The sequence below is a fragment of the Anomalospiza imberbis genome, chromosome 7 (assembly GCF_031753505.1).
Source record: "Anomalospiza imberbis isolate Cuckoo-Finch-1a 21T00152 chromosome 7, ASM3175350v1, whole genome shotgun sequence".
Taxonomy (NCBI): Eukaryota; Metazoa; Chordata; class Aves; order Passeriformes; family Viduidae; genus Anomalospiza; species Anomalospiza imberbis.
The window spans coordinates 6,366,858-6,384,728 of record NC_089687.1 but is presented as its reverse complement, the minus strand read 5'-3'; the positions used below and the strand labels follow the sequence as shown (position 1 = coordinate 6,384,728).

The 17,871-nt window shown below is 39.5% G+C and overlaps 1 long non-coding RNA gene across 5 annotated transcripts in view; it reads left to right on the top strand.

Annotated features, from left to right (window-relative positions):
• The window catches only part of LOC137476831 (uncharacterized), a 106,159-nt gene extending 88,568 nt beyond the window's left edge, over window positions 1-17,591 (top strand). For 2 of the 5 annotated variants that reach the window (XR_011000640.1, XR_011000641.1), the window contains exon 5: window positions 15,104-16,033. This is a non-coding gene — a long non-coding RNA (uncharacterized lncRNA). Of the gene's footprint in view, window positions 1-5,817; window positions 7,586-14,727; window positions 14,862-15,103; window positions 16,559-17,484 lie in introns of those variants that run through there. The other 3 variants (XR_011000643.1, XR_011000644.1, XR_011000645.1) reach the window with 3 other exon arrangements.
• Window positions 17,592-17,871: the final 280 nt, after the last annotated feature.

Here is a 17,871-nt window from a genome sequence, read left to right as displayed (position 1 = left end):
TATGAACAATGAACTTTAGCAGTAATGGGGGAATTACTAGTGTCTTGTGCCTCACAGATCGACTTCCAAGTATATCCTTCCATATAAACTTCTTTTTTGGTTGTTGTACTCCAAATTGAATGGTATAATGCATCTTCCAACACGTGCTTTCTGTTTTTTATATTGCAGACATCTGAAGTGAGAAGAAACCCAAGGAAGTTTTTAATACTGAACACTTTTTACCACTTGTGGGACCCCTTTAATTTATGGACTACCATGACAAATTTTGCAAAGCTGCAAAATTGAATTAAACAAAAGCAGCTGTTTACTTGGTAATTATTGACCGTATAATTTCCATACCCCAGTGGTGGTACTACACTGCAATTAACTGATCAACAGTGATGCTGAGTGCCAGGACCACTCACATTATATTGGTGGCCAGCAAATATGCTGTTACCAAACGAGCTAAACTGCACTGGAAATGCTGAAGGTACCAACCCATGCCTGGCTACATGCTCAATTCTCTCTATAAATACACAAAGATAACACTGCTATGTCACTTTTCATAAGTGCAGTGTGAGACTGGATGCTGAGAGCCCATGCAATGTATGTCATAGATCAGTTCAGAAGAGAATCAGACTGTTTATATTCCCTGCAAATTCAGCTTTGTAACTCACTAGGAAAAGTCCTTGTTTCAAAAGTTATTCACTGAGAAACAAAAACCCAGTGAGTTTATTTGTCATAAAGGAGTGGAGTACAGGAGTCAAGGGCCTCTTGTCTGTTTTTGTAGAGAATCCTCCTCTGCTTGGCTCTAGAACATGGGAAGCACTGATACTCCTGCTCTCCTATCAAGGGGAGATGGATGAGGGTGGCCGAAGGTATTACAGCTTTGTATTTGTGCAGCTAGTGAACAGTAGAGGGTAAAAGTGGATTTTCTCATTCAGTGTCCTGCTGGTTGTTGGATTCAGCCTTCACCCATTTATTACTGTTTCCATCAGTTCTTCCTGTGGAAATGTGCTGGGTGTGGTGATGAAACCTCAGCGGACTTTTCCCAAAACTTCCCATGAATGAAAACTCAGGAAAAGATTCCTCCTGGAAGGAAAGACAAAGATAGTAGTGTGCCAGCCAAATGAATTGTACCATGAGATGTTATACTCTATACTCTGAGTTTTCCTATTAAACTTTAATTAGAGCCTTTTAAATAAATCTGTTGCTTTGTAGAATGGGGAGGCCAATGAAATATTTCTCCTGGCTAAAAACTGACTGGATATTTGGAATGAAGACAATGGTAGCTTAGAAGGAGAAATTGCATGGCTTTCAAACTATACATCAATGAGTTACTTGCAGTTTCTTCTCGTTGTTTGCTCAACTGGTATTTTCAAATGTCTCTCTTTGTTGATTTTTGGCACTGAAATATGAGTAGGGGCATAACAATAGAAAGTGGAAAGGCACATTGCCTAGTTTTTGGGTACATTATTCTATGAATCTATTTTGTCGTTGCACATGACCAATTGACCTTTGAAACCGTGTCAGAAATAACTCCGCATCTTGATGAATGACACTGACCTTAATAACAATAACAAAAAGCAAGTAAAAAATGGGGTCCCTTTTCTTTGTAATCACCATGGACTGCTGGCTGTCAGACTCAGACTTTCCTTATTGTTCTTCTCATTTACAAGCCAGACAGCATTACAATGGTTTTTACTTACTGGCTACTGCAAGAGCTAACGTGGGGCTGGGTAGCGCAAGTGCAGCAGCCAGAATTCCATGGTAGGACAGAAAGGGAAAGGAGTGGGAACTGACTTCAAATATATGGCAGACGTTTTCAGGCAAGAGTGTCACAGCCGGTTGGGGCACACTGAGACTTGCTGGTGTTTTTCCAGCTTATTTCTCCTGTAAAGAAAAGGCTTTCAAATAGTGCAGTGATAAACACGGTGTTTGCACCTTTAGCAGCATGCACAGATGAAGACATTTCTGGCTCCTGATAACACACAATATATGTGTTATTGTGTGTGTATTGCATTAAGAAACAGACGTGGATTAGATTCTTGTCGACAGATTATGGAATGTTTCCTTTGTATTCATGGCTGAAACGGACTAATAGGATTTACTTGATTCAGAGATCAGATCAGGCCTTGTTTAAAGGAACAGGCAAACCAAGAATGGGAACAGCAACTTTCCGTATCCGTACAAGCAGGGACAAATAAAGAAATATAATGGCTGCAACTTCTATAATATTTTTATCCTGGTGTGGATAGATACAACCTACTGATTATTATTTAAAAAAATATTTTATGCAGCCATTCAGTTGAAAATGTCATAATTTTAAAATGTTGATAAAAAAGAGGTAGGAAATAATACAATATCTGGAGTTAATGGGAAAATGCTACATTGATCTGATATGCCTTTTGTGCCTCTAAGTTTAGGAAGCAGAGAATACTCACAGTACATAATTTACTAAACTTGTCTAAAGAAGTGAATCCAGTATGGTGAGCCTTTACCCTCATGCCTTAAAAAAGGCCTTTGTGAATCTATTCTGATTGACTTTTCCAGATTCCATGCCCATTAAAGCATCAATTACCTCTGACATTTCTATCAGTCTCCTATTAAGTCTGCACTTAAAAAATTTCCAGAAATCCTGAGCAAATTAATCCAGGCATTAATCAGAATGCAGAGGGAATATCTGCAAAAAGGAGGAAAAAGAAGACTGGTATAATTTATGGTAATAGATTTTGAAATAAATTGCTTCCTTGAGTTAATAACGTGTTCTCTTGTGACTACATAGTAGATATTACACGGGAAGCAGTTCTTTTTAGACTAGATCAATTAGTTATTGTTTGCACAGCACTTTGAAGGTGTAAAGTAGCATGTAAATGCAGGCTTGTTGTTATTATTGCTGCCTCAGTCAGTGATCTACCAAGATGATATCCCTCTTTGCAAAACCTATTTAACAGCTGTCCAGCTGCCTTTATCCACCCCATCAAAGTGGTTGTCTTTTCTTTCTCTTCCATATTTTTAGAGAATCCTCAGTTGTGCTGGTGGCTTTTCAATTGGAAAGATTCTTTCTTATAACACTCAATAGCAACCTCATTGTGCTGGAAAGACCCAGGAGGGAGACAGGCCAAAGTTATTATTACCTATTATTACTTATTATTGCCTCAATTAAGGGGTTTAAAAACGCCCCAGACCTGGAATCAATAAGATCAGAAACTGAATAAATTAGTTATTAGTTACTCAGTTTATTTTCCTCCTCTTACATGACTAAATCTCCTACCACAGGGATAGGGTTGCATCTCTGTGAATTTCAAAGCCATTAGAGTTTTGAAATGATAAGGATTAACTGAACTGAAATAAATACTATTTTCAAAGGGGCTTGTTTTGGGGCTGCACAGCAGGGGACATCCTGCATTGTATGCTGAAGTCAAGTTAGATACGGAGACACACAATGGGTAAGTCGTTAAGCTTCAGTTGAATTTAGGGGCTTGAAATACTCAAAGCTGGTGGGATTCTGGCTGTTTGCAAGGAAGCTCTCAGGTACTAATCCAGTCATTCCTAACAAAGAGGTTAGGATTGCATTGCTAAAATGCAATGCTTGTTTTTCTCTCATACTTTTTTATCTAACCTTATAAATATTTGAGCCTATTGCTGAGCTTCTATGTAGCACAGGACTCTGTACATCACATCCTAATTGCTCTTTCAGAACAAAATGACAGCTAAGCAAAAAAAGTGGGAAAGTGAGAATAGGGACATTGCAGACAAACATCTAAGAAATTGTGATTAATACCCCTCACCGGTTTTATAACGCTTTTGTCTAGTGGCACTGGCCTGGAACAAACAATAACAAACCAACCATAATGTAACATCCCCTGAGAGCCATTTGGATCATGCAGGAGCTGGAGAGCCGACAGCATGAGCTCGTGAAAATTGCTCTAATTACTTGTTAAGATGCACTCAGAAATCTGGCAGAGGAAGATGTGCTGAGCACCACAAATGGTGCAGCAGTGCCACCACCTGAAAGAAAGGGAGACTAAGGTGGGAGGAGAAGGCAGTGAGGACAATTAAATGAAAGCACGGTAAAGGGGTTTCTCGTTCGGAAATCTAATGGAAATCCTACTGCAGCCATTCCCAGCGAGGCTGGCCTTGGACCTCGCACACAGAGATAATTCTGTTTGCATCTCTAGCACTAAGTCCAGCATGTACTGGGTATGGTACATGTGTGAAACCTGAGCAGTAGAGAAACAAAACTGGGACAGGAAAGGGTTTTCTCCTTGCATGTGGTGTAGGAAGGTGCCATGAAGGATCTCTTGTTCCCTGAGCTCCTCCTGGAGACTGATGCTCCTTCTGCATGCCTCCTGCTTTGCTTTCCTGCTTTTCCTTTTAATCTTTGCACAGGATTCCAGAGGTATTAGAAGATGAAAGTAGAAGTAAGGAAGAACCACAGCCTTTACACTCTCTTTACATCCATCTCATATTTGATGACTGGGTGACAAGATAGTAAGAAGTGTGATCACCAAGGAAATATATTTACTAAGGGATAGAGCTGAGCAACCTTGCCTTCAGGCTCTTATCTAGTCAGATGGAGCACCTTCACAGCCTGACATGCACTAGGGCCAAATCATTGAAAAAAAAAGAAGAATTGGACTCTTTCTGATGGCAACTTGTCTCTCTGATATATGCCAGGGACTGCTAAGATTTTATGTTAAATTAAGTGTCCAAAGTTTGAATGTTTCTATAAGAAACCCCAATACTTATTGAGGAATCTCAGATGTCACAATTAGGACAAGACAACATCACAGAAAGAGGTAAAAGCTCTCTATATAAATTTGTTAATTTAAAGCTTTAAATGATTTATGGTTGTCATCCTTGGCTGATTTTGCAAAATGTCACCTGTGGATGATTTTGTAGTATTGTCATCCTTGGCTGATTTGAAAGGTCCACACTGAAATGTGCTGGATTTTTTTAAAGTTTTTAAAAATTAAGATTTTTAACCAAGAGTCAATGTAAATATTTTCTATGTGTGAAATAGTTTTGCATCCAGGCTCAGTTGCCACTTCTAGTCCTCTTCAACATTGGTGTCTATGAGTTGGAATCATTAACTCTTAGCAATAAAGTTTCTGTTGTCATTAGGAACATTGCGTTCAATTTAATATCAGTTATGTGGATTTGAATTTTTGGTGATGTTTCATTTGTTGTTCAGCATTCAGGCAAGCTTCCCCAAGCACTAACAGGTTATCAAAAGCAACTTTCTGATGATTAACCAGTCACAGTTTTGCTGTCTTAGTTATGTCAGGTTTCCAGTTGATTTTAAACATGGATTTCTAATAAACACTATTCCTAAAAACTAAAGGAAAGAAAAAGTTTCCCAGTTGGGAAGTAAGTTGCTGAAGTATTTCTATCCATTTATTTGGAGCGTGAATGATGAAAAACCAAACAGGTGCACAACAGAGAGCTCAAATCTTCTGTGAGCCTGTAAAAACAAACTCTCCTTCCCTCTTTTCTGCTGAGGTGAGTGTAAGAGGGAGCCTTCCTGTTTGTTTTTTCCCAAACAAGGAGGAAGCACTGAGCTTTATTTTCCTATATCTTGTTTAGCCACCTTGATTAGAGTCTACATTCAGGTTCCTTAATGGACAGCGTGTTATATAGGTTGTTTGAGGTTAAGTAACAATGGGGAGCATGGCTAGCACAGTTTCCCATGTCTCTAAATATAAACACAATAAGAATCCTGTTAAGACAATGAAGCAAGATAGAAACAGGCTTACTGCTCGAGCATGTAGGTTCTTTTTCTTGTTTTCTGGCCATTATGTAAACTGACATTCTGTTTTTCCCATTTGAGAGCAGACCTCTGCCTTATCATCATCACTGCAGATGTGCCCAGAGAGTGTTTACCAATAAGGAAAAGAGACACTGCCGTTGTCTGGGTTGTTATTTCCTACAACAAAGAATAGGGGAGTTGGGATGAAGGAGGAGGACGGAAGGCAGCCGGTGCTGAAACGCTGCAGGCGACAATGTAAGCAGAGCCCCTGGTGCGTGGTTAGAGCAGAGCTGCCACCTTCCCTCGGCAGTGTGGGTGTACGGGAGAAGCGCTAACTGCTGCCACACTGCCGGGTTTGCAACCAGACCCACAGGCACAACCTCGCAGAATCTTTTGATGAAAGCTCTGCGAGCTTTTCTCCCCCCTCAGTGATAGTTAGACCAGATCAAACCCTTCCATGCAAGTTTGCGACACTCAGCTCAGCTGGGTCTCAGACCACACAAGCCATCTCTGGTCAGCTTGGTTTTATTCTAGGCCATTTACACCAAAATTAGCTGAGTTATTATTAATGTAACCTTAATGCAAAAAGTCCTGCCATCAGTAAGGCCAACAAATATTTTCCACAGATGGAGGAGAGGTTAGTTCCACTAGGAAACTGAATTCTCTGCAAAAATAGACGGTACTTGCTTTGGAGCAAAATCAAATTAAAGTATAAGCAGAGGCAGAATATAAAAATTTGTAGGCTGGAAGAATGTTTGTGCAGTAATAAGAATATTTTAACTGTTAAATATTCATGAATATAACAGAATTTAATAAAGACAAGAAAGTTACAAAATTCAGCTCTGGATCAGAGCTTTTCTCCTTGCTCATATACAAGATCACCTTCTGCCTAAAGTGGCTGTGACTGCTAAAAAACAATTTCTGAGAGTCATGGAGTATTCAGGCTTGGGATTTTAGATTGTTTCTTTGTCGGAAAAAATGCAAGTTAAAATGTCTTTGAAAGTGTAAGTGAACACCAGCCACTGAAACCTTCCTTCTAACCATACAGCTGTCACTGCACTTGTAGCTCTATAGTTTCTGCAAAATACAAATTAGAGTTTTCCCTAATTAATTGTTAGGGCAAGGCTTTAACAGATACTTGATTAAGATCTTGGGGCATAAACAGTTAAAGAGTGTAAAGATCTGAGAAGTGGTTTTGCCTGTGGTACAGCATTATGTTGTTTGTTTCTCAGTGACACAAAAGGGTCTTTACATTTTTGCTGTGGGAATAATAAGCACAGAGTTCAGGTCTCACTTTTGTGGCTAAGAGAAATAAAAACGAGAGGTAAAAGTGAAATCCTGACCCTGTTAACAAGTGAATGTAGAGTGTCAGGACTTGAAGTCATTCTGACTTCTCCAAGCTGTAAGTGTTAAAAACCGAGCAATTTTTATATTGGAGTGGAAATGCCTCAGATTCTGTGTTCAGTAAAACCAGCTTCATTGTCTCTGCCGCAGCTGATGAAGACACGCTCAGCTGCAGAGCAACACAGCTATAACCAAAAGCAGAATTTGTGATCATTTGGTTGTTTGTCCAGATTCAGCCTCCAAGACAAAGTGTCGCCATCTGTGAGCGGAGGTCTTGGCAGCTGTATTCCAGGTGGCCACTGAACTTGTATTAATATAGCTTCACCCTCTGCACTGATCCCTTTGTGACAGTTTGGAGATGCCAGAGAAATGGAAAGCAAGGGCACAAGGTTACTTCTTTTGCTCTGGAGTCGCACACATAATATGTTTTGACCTCCTGGGATTTGGTGGAGTGGTTCATTAATGCAGTGGAACTTACTCAAGACTCTAAGCTTTTTCTGCCAGGTATTTGTCTCTATAATTACACGCCTTCCCCCCCTTTTTCTTTTCCCCCCTCCCCAGAAGTACTTGTTTCTAGAAAGCTATAGGGCTAATGAGCCTGGAAATTTAAAAGCAGCCTTTATGTAATTGTTACGGCACATTTTATATGCATTGCAACATCATATTCCTATAGAGAAGAAAATCTATATTTCCCCATCATACTTTAAAGACTAATTCCCTGGAGTAATCTCCATTCTTTACTAGTTTATTCTAAATAAAATTGATTTTTTTCCTGGGAGATTAAAACCTGCCTTGAAGATTGTGAATGGTTTTGTTGTATAGGACTTTATTAATAGACTCCCTGCAGCCTAATTCTGTTTATACAACTTGAAAACAATAAAAAGAGTTGATAGTTTTGTCAGTTGTGTTTGCTTTAAAAAAAAAAAGGTAAAAAAAGGAAACACAGAGCCCTCCTTGCCCCGATGTAGCAAGCGCCAGCGCTGTAAACAAACTTCACCGGAGCGTTTAGGAAGATGTGAGTCATTAGTCAGGGCAGAGCGGGCTGCTGGGTTTATCTGTGGAATGAAATGTTCCATCAGGCAGGGAGGAGCAGGGGCTCGCTGGGGAGCAGGACACGCGGGTTTGTCGCCATCAGCAGCGGGGCTTGCAGGAGCCCCTGGCAGCGAGAGACCCCCGGGCTCCGGCCCGGCCCGACAGCGCAGCGCCAGTGCCAGGCTGCGCTGCCGGGCTTGTGGGCAGCGGCTTCCTGCAGTGATACCCAAACTGTGATACCCAAACTGTGCCTTCGGTTTGGGCGTGGGGAGGAAGGAAAGAGCAGGGAGCAGGGAGCGTGCATCGCTTTAATAACCGCATCTTGCGCTGGCGGGACTTGCCCCGCGGAGGCGTCTGCCAGGCAGGGGAAACTGCGCGGCCGCTTACCAAACGCAGTGCTAAACTGGGAGATAGGAGGGCAAATTTACAATGCCGAGGCGATTGTACTCGAAGGAAGAGAGAGGAGCTGAGATGGGGGATGTTAATGCGGAGACACTGAATTCTAAACGGGGTTATCTTCACGGAACTGAGGATCGCTTTGCAGGTGATCGGAGAAGCTTCTCCAGGTTCTACAGGCGGACGCCTTTCCAATCTGCCTTACTTTGGGAGCTGAATGAACCGCGGCTCTCCACCCTGGCACAGCACCGGACTTTCTACTGCTATAAAAGCAGGGCGAAAGCTTTTTGTTCAAGATAAGTTGACAAAAGTGACTTTTCAGCTTGGCTAAATTCCCAGCAGCTTAGTTTTGGTATGGGTAAGGCTACCACAGCTGAGCTCCGCCCCCCAAATTCTGTCACCAAACCATTCATTTAAAAATTCTAATACTATGTTATTTAGCAGCTTGCATTCATTTACGATACACAGTTTTACTCAAGACACCTTCTCTATTTCTGCTTCATGTGGAATTGCTTCAAATGTTGGAATTTGTACTTAAATCTCTAAGCAAACTGTTACTTTAGAAGGGATAAGGATAATGCAAACGTTTCTCTACATGAAACACGATCAAAACATCTTTCTTAGGTTCTTCCTAAGAACTTTCAACGAGTTCTTCATCTGACAGACGTGCTCAGTAATAAGCACGTGGGTATTCCTACTGACTTGAATTCAAGATGCTCTTAAATTTCATCAAATAATGCCCCGAAACCAGTGGTGCTCTTTTAATTGTGGTGAACCAGAAGTGACTTCAGAGATATCAAAGAGTGATATGCATTTAAGTAGCCCAAAACACCACAAATAATGGTCTTGTGACACAAGAACCTTGGAGGGTTCAACCCGAAATTTACATCAAAGTTTATAAAGTTTCTATCTAAATTCTGCTGTGGTCCTGACCTTAAGCATTTTTTAAATTGAGAGATTTTGCTCTTTTGAATAAAATTGTAGGAATACAACTTATAATGTGCCATCCATTCATTTGCAAAAGGGTTTAATTTCACTTTCTTTACAGAAACTCAGGAGATCCGTCCCTAGAAAGGTAAAAGTGCATTTAGAACACATATGAAGAGGTTACAAATGGGTGTATTGGGAGTGGGTAACTTAAAATTAAGTCTTTGTCACAGAAATGAGGAAGAGAAATAAAACCTCACAATCTCTCTTTGGCTGACCAGCAGGCTGAGGGTGTGAAGCAGGTCAAGGAATCCCAAACAAAGGTAGAGGCTGCGAAGTAGGAAACTTGAGAAAGGAAATGAGCTATAAAGCAGTGTTTCTGAACAACCTGGAGATCCCTGTGTTGAAAAAAGTGAACTCTTTTGTCTTCCCTAAGTCAGAACTTTAAAAGTTTTGAACTTTAGTCATATTTTGTGCTTTCCGCTTGCTATGGGAATTATCTTCAAAGCAGTTATCTAAAGTTTTCTGTCCACATAAAAAAACCCCAGCAACTTAAAAGGAATACTAAGTACAACTGAAAGCAGTATAAATCTACTCAATGCTGAGTAAAAAATTTGTCCTTTTATCTATGAGTAGATCATTGATTCTGACACAACTACATCATAGAGTGGAGGGAAGAGGAGCTCCACAAGAATAGATAGGAGAGAGGTTTAAAAAAATAAAACTGTTTTTACCTTCAGGAATTATATTTAATTTTGCATGGTCTTTTAAAGTATATTTATGTAAGACAGGATTTCTATTGAGCTAATTATAATCCAAGAAACATGCTGTTATAAATTCCTGGGATATATGTTAAGATTTCTTTTTCCACCCTCTGAAAATGCATTGAACTAATAATGAATGGGGACTCCAGGCCCATAAATAGAAATACTTAGCTTCCAATCTGTTTTTGGGAGAACTTGCTCAGTTTCATGGAGTAATTTGATCCAGGTGCTATGTACAGTGACCTGGATCTCCTTCCAGTGACACTGCAGCTCATTGCAGGCAGCAGGATTAATTTGTGTGAGGAAGAGGAGAAAGCTGATGCTGTAGATGAAAACAAGAAGAGATGAACAGTTAGACTTGTTTTCATGATAGCTTCTGCCAGATCTAATTTGATTGTTTGTAATTTAGGATGTACACACTAATGCAGAATAAAAATATATTAAGTTTCTAGTTATGGCCTACAGTTGGTATACTCTGATGAAATACTGAATTGTTTATTGAGTGATACACTTGCTGCTATGATACTCCCACTCCTATTAGGCTAGTAAAACTGAACCCATTTGCTCATTTTCTAAGAATGATAATATTTTGTACAAGTAGAAATATCAGGAATTAATCCAATAGTGGTGAATGTTTTCTGGAGAGTTGGAGATACCACAGAAGAACAAGGTCACACTGAAAAATAAAAACCACAAAAAAGAATGAAAGCCACCAAAAATTTTTGTTTGGTGTTTTTTAAGAAAACAAATAGATTTTCCTTGTGTATTGGATTAAATTAAATGTACCACCAATGGAGTTAGACTAAGGTAAAAAAGGTTGTAAAAAGAGAAAATCTAATCAGATATTTTAAAGCAAGAATTACATTTGCATGTGAAAACCTGTAAGACCCTTAGTGATATTATGCAACTTATTTGTGATGTGTTTTTCTGAAATATAATCAATGTTGTTTGAACCTGGCCTTTTTCTTGGAAAATGATTTTCAGCAATAAACATCAGAGGTGGAAAGCAGTGCTAACATTAGTCAGCTGAGAATCTCATTAATTTAAATAAGGCTGCTCTCAAAACTCACCCAACAGCAACAGCTCAGTTCAACAATTTCCTTTTCAGTCCAGCTCATTGCTATCAGCCTTTTACCCAGTTTCCTCATCACCTCACAGTGTCCATAGAGTTGTGCTGCTCATTTTCCTTGTAGCGCTGTTCAAAGGCTGTTCCTGGAGTCCATACCCTGTTCCCGGAATCTAAAAGAAATTGGAGTGAATGTGGTAAAACAGGCTAATTATCACTGCTACCAAACCCCTTGTTTGTTTGTGAGCCTGGTGATATGGGATAGTGGAGATCTTTGGGAAACACCAAACTCCTCCAATTTGTGTCCAGCATCAGTCTGCACGAGAAAATCACCTGTGTATGTATATATATAATTAAATGTTAAATTTTTACACATGACTTGAGCCTTAAGATTATTATGAAGGGACTTATTCAGCTTCAGAGAAAGTGTTTTAAAGGAAAGTATATTTGATATATATGTGCTTTTAAGTGTTTATGAAAGGTCATTTTTTTATCTTATGAAATATGCTTTGAGAATATACATCTATGAGACAACCAAATGAAAACAAATACTCCTATTCGTAGTAAAAGGTGGGTAAAGAATAATTCAAGTTACTGGCAAATGAATTTCATCTCTACTTGACCTTTGTAAAGCAATAGAATAATAATCACAGGTCTCGCTCCATGGTTATTCCATTGTTTTTAGTCTCCTAGCGCTGTTCACACACACAGGTATGGTGCTTACAGATGCATTATCATTTCCAAAGAACTGCTTCAGGCAAAGCGTTGATGGAGTGCTGCCATCTCTTGGTTATGCAAATTATATGTTGCAAGATATTAGGCACTTTCTGAGATGGAAATGCCCTCCCTGAATAGCTTTGTTATGTGAAGAGTGATGCTCAGCCCTAATACTCAACATTTTTACAGACATTTTCCATTTAATGTATCCAGCAAAGTTACTAGAGATTTTTGAGAGGCTTTGAGTTTGTCCTTCCTATTAAAGATGGGGAAGTTGGCTGCTGTTGTGAAAGTTTATCTTTAAGCTGCCAAAAGCATTACAATGCTGTTCAAACACCTAAGCATGTGGACCCCTGTTATGTAGCTGGTGATGTTGAGGAGAGATCACGCATATGTAGCACTAATGCTTATGGTTATGTGTGCTTCTGTAATTAATAGGTAGTAATGACAAGTTGTCCTTAGTGAGAGTCAATTATCCATGACCCTACAATAAAAAACAAAGTAGAAAAGAACAGGCAGGTGATGGGACCAGACCCCTTGGAAGTGTGGGCATAGGATGGTACACAGGCCACAGGGTCATCAGATGAAAGAAACTGAACAGCCACCCAAAATGTTAAAGTACCTTTTCTATAATGCTGAAAATAATGTGGATTTAATCAGAACCTCAGGCACATTCGTCCCTATGGAGCTAGGGGACCTTGAGTCAACCCACTCATGGTATTCCACGTGGAGCTGCTCACCCAGGGGCACCCATTGCCCACTGCAAGTCCTTATAAAGCCACCACACTTTTCCTCAGAGTCCATTTGCCATGGCAGTTTCCTTGGGAGAGCAGGATGACAGATAAACATAAGACACTGTGCTGATTAAATGGCACACTCTGAGCTTTAGCAGCCCAAATCCAAAGAAGGGAAGCTGTGCATCCCCTTTGTATGCCAGCTCCTACATTGTATTATGCACTCTCCTCCTGGTTATTATCTTCTATAATGCAACTTTAAATTGGTTATTTATCCATGCATAAACATGTAGAAAATTCCTCTTACTGGCAGCACTATTTATTCAGTTGGTGATAGGCATCTTTAAATACTCAAGTTAGGTACTTCCTGGTCTGTACAGGTTCCTAACATGCCACAGACATATTGGGTAGATTTTGGTTAGTCCTTTGATCATTGACAGATATTCTCATTAATTTTCTGCCTGCTAAGCAGTCACTCCACTCTTTCAGTTAGATTCAGGCATAATAATTAGGGCACAGGCTTTCACTGATAGCCTAAAAAATATTCCTGTCTCAGCTCCACCTACAACAACTTTTGTGGTGTCATATCCAAGGCTTTCAGTGTTGACCTCTTTTGGAACAGTTCTAGTTTTGAAAAGGTGTGAGATGTCAATTTAATTTAAGTGGTGGTGAGTAAATAGGCTGCATTTACACGAATACTCACAAGTTAGAGACATGACCGTCAGTCAGTTTTAAAATAAATGGTTGAAAATATACCTCCAACACTCTGTTCAGGGAATATGGTGTCTCTAATTAGCAGAGTAAGGAAACGACACATCTGTTGTATCCTAGGGACATGATACATGCATGGGCCTGAATAGGAAAGAAAGGAAAATACCTTCTTAATTAAGCTTTAGTTTACTTTTCCTAGTTCATCTTTCTTTGCTCAGTTGTTTATAGTAGGTGACAGCAACAGTGGGAGATGAAATAATTAAATGAGATTTTTAATCCTTGTTCTCTGTGTGAAATGTGGCTGCAGTCTATGAAACACCCTGATGGTTTGCATACTCTACTGCTCTTTAAATATTCTCAAGTCTCCCATGTTCCTTCTACAGCAGAAGAACGAGATAAATAGTTTTGCTAATTGGTTGATTTAGTTTCTTGTAACATCATCTTTACCAAATTCCTTGTTAAGTGAGTGGGAAAGAAATAAAGACTGCAAAACTTTCAATTTTCTTGCTTTGTCTGGGTGAGGATCAAATATTCATGGAGAAAATGAAACACTTTCATGAGACTTAAAATTCAGAGTAAGTGGTTTTGAAACTACTGCCTAAGGACACGTTTTATAAAGCTTGGAAAAATGGTCTGTCTGTTCTTACCAGCTGTAATCTGTATGTGAGAGGTGTAGTGGAGCTACACTGAAAATCCTTTTCCCTCCTCTTCTACTTCACCAGTAGTGCAGCAGTTTAAAGAACGTGAAGGAATGAAGAATGTGAAGGCCTTCCAAATTCACACTTGTTATTAGAAAGGTCAGGAAACCATTTCTCCATTGCTGGTCTTGTGTATACTTGCATGGCCAGTATGGACACTGCATTTCAGCAACGGTGTGAGAAAAACAAGTGCTACCTCCATCCCCTACCAGGACAGCCTGAAACTCTGTTTAACTTGGGAATGCCTACATTTCAGCTTTCCTTCCAAAGTGAAAGTCTCCTGCTGCGTTGCCAGTAGCTATGGACAATGTCACACTTCACTGTATATATCAGAATCTTGGATGGTTTTTTTTAGAACACTGTTTAGGTCAGAGAAGCATTTTGGCGGTAGAATAGCTATGTCTGCATTATGTGAGAATTCTGAGGCACCTACAGTACTAGGACAGAAATGAGATTCCTTTCTGCAAGTAAAAATAGATAAGCTGGTGTGGCTGAACTACAAGGGCTGCTGGAAATAAGGGAAAAAATGTTTCATGCCCTTATTTGATATCCACTGATATTCATGTGTTGCATGTCAATTCTGATGGATATTTTCCATGGCCTGTAGGACAACAATACAACCACCTGCCATGCTGATTACATGACCTCTCTGGGGATTGCTTCTGCTTGCTTACAGCCTGCCAAGTGAGCTGTAGGTTTCATTCCCACTCTACTCTCTTCATTGCAATGAATGCATTTGTGAATAACTAGTTATTCCTTGTGAATAAACAGTTATTCCTCCTCATAGTTTCCACTTTTGTATGAGGAGAGTATTTTTGCTTCCTGGACCCATACAGGGACACCCCATGCAGTTTGGGAGATGCCTTACTTTAAAAATACATTGACTTGTTTAATCAGGGGTGATAATGAGTTATTCTTGTTTTCAGTTCTTCAAAAAAGAAAAGAAAATATTTGCTTTTGATTCTTCCTCTTGTCTTTGTCAGTCACAGGTGATCAGAGGGTGCCCCATGTGAGCAGTTAACTGCTCTAAGGTTTGGAGGACAGAAGTAGCTCCCTGGAGGTGTCAGCAGCCATGTGCACGATCAGAGTGCTGGTGATGACCAAGGAAATGCTTCCTTCCCCCGGAGCCAAGCTTGGAGGCTGACAGAGAGAGAGTGAATGAGCCAACTCACCTTGCAGAAGGCAGCCATCAGCAGCAGAGATGGCAGTTTACTGGGAAATGGCCATTTCATTTTCTGTGTTTGTGCTAGTAAAGGACCCTGTCAGCACACATTCACACACACAACTCTAAGTGCAACTGTCTTTGATCGATTACACTGCAAGGAGGCTGCTTGTAATTCTTTGTTTGTTCCAGTTTATATACTAGACTGTCTCTTGGTCACCTTATTGTTCTGATCCTTGGGTGAATATTTAATACATAATCACATATTTTTAGAAATTATTTTATTTCCAGGCTCCTATGTTAAAGCTAATTAATATACTTTATTCAAATAAGGGATGATTTTTTTCTCTACATATTTGACCTTGTATAAGATAACAATTCTGTCTCTGCTATAAAATTGGGATGTTTTCAATCACCCCTTTCTTCACTGATGTAGATGCTGGCAGCAAGTTTTACAAGCTTTTGTTTTATTTCCCACTTCTCTTAGTTGCTACTACACAAATGTATCTCAAACAATTGGCAATGAACTATCTGTATTATCCTAATCCATATGTCAGTGAAATTATATCAACAATATTTACTGCACTGAAAAGCTTTGAGAGCATCCAGCAGAACATCAGCTTGCCTGGTAATAACTTTGAAACAGAAATAGGTTACAATTTTTATAGCTTAAGAAAAAAAGGTAAATATTGATTTGAAAAATTCATACACAGCCTTTTTTGGTTTTAGCATACTCAGTAAAAGACAGGAAGCATGTGTATGGATCAGTTTTAAGAAAATTTGCAGATAATGGGAATAATACTGACCAGTCACATTGTTCTGGCGGGTAGAAATATCTAAACCTCAGCATCATTTGATTATGTGTTTTTGTGTTGCAGAGAGATTGTTCTGTTACAAGTTTTAGGAATTTCATGACACAGTCAACTTACCGAGCTGTCCTAGAGAAACAAACTCTAGCATAAAATTCAAGTTCTGTGGAGACAGATACATTTCTGCCATAGGTGAGCAGCACTGTCAGGTTCCAAAGTGAATTGGCAGTCACTCTGGTTTTACACTGCTTTTAAGGACATAGTTTTATTTGAATAGAATAGTTAATACAAGAATAGTTTAATATAAGAATAGTTTTATTTGTCATTGTGCGTGTGCTGTGTTTCTACTGTCACTGTTCTTTGCAAGCTTGCTCTTGTGCTTCATCAGGAAATTGAGGCGAAAAAGTGCTTCTAGCTACATTATTCTGTGGCAGTGAAACTGTTTAAATAGTTCAATTTTTATGCAGGTGAGTAAAGATTTCATATCATTATGCATCTGTCCTCTTGATTCTTTGGTTATGGCTCACATGGCCTAGAACTTGAGATTACAGCATTGTTGGTGGGCATTTGGAAAGGAAGGCTGCTACCTCCTACCCTTTTCAGCAAGTTACAGAAAGTTGTGTTTCTAACTTCCTGTGGAATACCAGTACAATTTACACAAGACAGAAGAAAACAAAAACCTGAGCCAAAGAGCAAAATAGAACACAAGGTCAATGAAGTTTATTAATAGCACTATTAAAAAATCATAGAAGTCTAAGTGCACACACGTTGTCTGTGTTCCTGGTCTAGTGAAAGCATCTTTTATAACAAACTTTACCTCCAGACACGTCACAGAACTTTGCCCAGGAGAAAACAGGAAAAAATGTGTTTAGAGTTCTTAAAGCAGACAAACAATTTCTGACAGACTGACTGAAATGCAGAGCAGTCGTTTGAGGAACAGGGAAACCTGCCTTGGCATGATACTGTTGTGTTTTTCTTAAGTAACTTGCACCATGGGGTGTAGAATGCACACCAAAATACACTCCAAACATGCACCATTATAAAAATTTTATTTTTTATAAAATACACATGCAAACACTCAGACCGTGAAGTTCCAAATGAGGCCTGCAGCCACCTCCATTTTTTAAAAAGGACACTTCCACTTGTTATACTGTTTGTGCATGAATAACAGTTCAGGCAGAATGAGTACACAAGTCCTAATGCAACTTGACACCCACTTGAAATTTTAAAGCTCTTACTCTATGATGCAAAAATTAATGAGGATTTAATCAGAAACCTCTGAGAATACGGGGCACAACTCTAAAGCTACAAATGAGAGGTATTCACTAACATGTTACTGAGAAGAAAATCTGATGGATACTTTTCTTTTCTTTATTTGTGAACAATTAATCAGGTAAATCTGTGCCCCTGAAGGCAGAAGTGTTCTGAAGAGCAATGAAAATGTCCTCACAGGAGCATGCAGTTAACAAGAAATTGTAAGTGTTTTACATTTAAATATAATTTAACTAAAAACCAAATTCATTTGTTTAGTCAAACAGAGACAATAGCAGAGTGACTCATTTTGGGGGGGCTTATGGGGTGTGGGGTGTGTTATGAGTGGTCTTTGGGGGGTTTGGGGTCTGGGGGGGTCAAGGTGGTCTTTTTGGGGGTGTCAGGGTATGTGGGGGGTTCCTGCCCCACTCACAAAAGGGGGGGACACAGAGGACCATCCCAAAATGGGGAGGGGGTGCAAGGGGTTTTTCCCCCAAATCAAGGGCTCAGCAGAAATAATGAAATGACA